Raw genomic sequence first — 2,136 nt, forward strand, 5'->3', positions numbered from 1 at the left:
TTCTGAGGTGGCAGATTATCATATTTGAATAAGGCTTTCAGAATTCATTAAGTCAGATTGAGTAAGTGTCTTTAGAATATCTACTGTAGCAAGAACAGAAAGGACTACTTGTTTTACATAGTAGTCAGAAATTCTCTTTTGCCTTCTTTTCCGAGAGAACACCAAATGGCGGATGACGCCGGTGCAGCGGGGGGGCCCGGAGGCCCTGGTGGCCCTGGGATGGGGAACCGCGGTGGCTTCCGCGGAGGTTTCGGCAGTGGCATCCGGGGCCGGGGCCGAGGCCGCGGAGCTCGCTGAGGCAAGGCCTAGGATAAGGAGTGGATGCCCGTCACTAAGCTGGGCCGCTTGGTCAAGGACATGAAGATCAAGTCCCTGGAGGAGATCTACCTCTTCTCCCTGCCCATTAAGGAATCTGAGATTGGCCGGGCGCGGTGGCTCAAGCCTGTAATCCCAGCACTTTGGGAGGCCGAGACGGGTGGATCACGAGGTCAGGAGATCGAGACCATCCTGGCTAACACGGTGAAACCCCGTCTCTACTAAGAAATACAAAAAACTAGCCGGGCGAGGTGGCGGGCGCCTGTAGTCCCAGCTACTTGGGAGGCTGAGGCCGGAGAATGGCGTGAACCCGGGAGGCGGAGCTTGCAGTGAGCTGAGATCCGGCCACTGCACTCCAGCCTGGGCTACAGAGTGAGACTCCGTCTCAAAAAAAAAAAAAAAAGGAATCTGAGATCATTGACTTTTTCTTGGGGGCTTCTCTCAAAGACGAGGTTTTGAATATTATGCCGGTGCAGAAGCAGACCCGTGCTGGCCAGCGCACCAGGTTTAAGGCGTTTGTTGTTATCGGGGACTACAATGGCCACGTAGGCCTGGGTGTTAAGTGCTCCAAGGAGGTGGCCACTGCCATCCGTGGGGCCATCATCCTGGCCAAACTCTCCATTGTCCCGGTGCGCAGAGGCTACTGGGGGAACAAGATCGGCAAGCCCCACACCGTCCCTTGCAAGGTGACAGGCCGCTGCGGCTCTGTGCTCCTGCGCCTCATCCCTGCACCCAGGGGCACTGGCATCGTCTCAGCGCCTGTGCCCAAGAAGCTGCTCATGATGGCTGGTATTGATGACTGCTACACCTCAGCCCGGGGCTGCACTGCCACCCTGGGCAACTTCGCCAAGGCCACCTTCGATGCCATCTCTAAGACCTACAGCTACCTGACCCCTGACCTCTGGAAGGAGACTGTGTTTACCAAGTCTCCCTATCAGGAATTCACTGACCACCTTGTCAAGACCCACACCAGAGTCTCCGTGCAGCGGACCCAGGCTCCAGCTGTGGCTACAACATAGAGTTTTTATACAAGAAAAATAAAGTGAATGAAGCCTGAAAAAAAAAAAAAAAGAAAAGAAAAAAAAAGAAATTCTCTTTTGCTTTAAAAGTGTTACCTTCAGAATGAGTTTCTCTCTTTCTAATCCATACTTCATTTGGATGTTATAGTGCTTCTAATAAATTACTATTTTTTCATTTTAGTTGGGGTACCTGAAGAGATTAGAAAACCTGTTTGTTTTCATAATGTACTAAAAAATCATGAGCAACTCCAAAGATACATCTATTTGTATAGATGTGCACTCAAGTGTTTAACAAGGTTACATGCTGGTGATGTAACTGTCATTCAGCTATTTGAATGGAGTGAGCTATTGATAAAGGAACAGCTATAATAGCAGAATTGTCAGAACTTATGGCATATCCAGCACAAAATATGCTTTGCTTATTCTCAAGATATGAGCCATTAACAAACATCATATCAGAGTTTTCTAGCCAGTGGTTCTCAAGGTTCTCAACCTTTAGCATGTGTCAGAATCACCTGGAGGGCTTGTTGAACTATACAATGCTGGTTTCCACTCCCAGAGTTTTGAATTCAGAAGATCTGGAGTGGGGTCCAACAATGTGGATCCCAGAAAAAGTGCCAGATGATGCCAAGGCTGCTGGTCTGGGGACCATACTTTGAGAAGCATTGCTGTAGAAGAGTATCAAGTGTCAGTTTGAAGAATACTGAGAGTTTAAATAGCTGCTAGACAGTCATGACATTCAGTCATTCAAAAGAGGAAGTAGGATATCAGCACTTAGATTAGAACAACATTTAACAGTTTT

General features: G+C 48.5%; 1 pseudogene; it reads left to right on the forward strand.

Annotated features, from left to right (window-relative positions):
• The first annotated feature begins 716 nt into the window (after nucleotides 1–716).
• On the forward strand, nucleotides 717–1,357 carry LOC102127256 (small ribosomal subunit protein uS5 pseudogene; annotated as a pseudogene).
• Nucleotides 1,358–2,136: the final 779 nt, after the last annotated feature.

Source organism: Macaca fascicularis, chromosome X (genome assembly GCF_037993035.2).
Source record: "Macaca fascicularis isolate 582-1 chromosome X, T2T-MFA8v1.1".
NCBI lineage: Eukaryota > Metazoa > Chordata > Mammalia > Primates > Cercopithecidae > Macaca > Macaca fascicularis.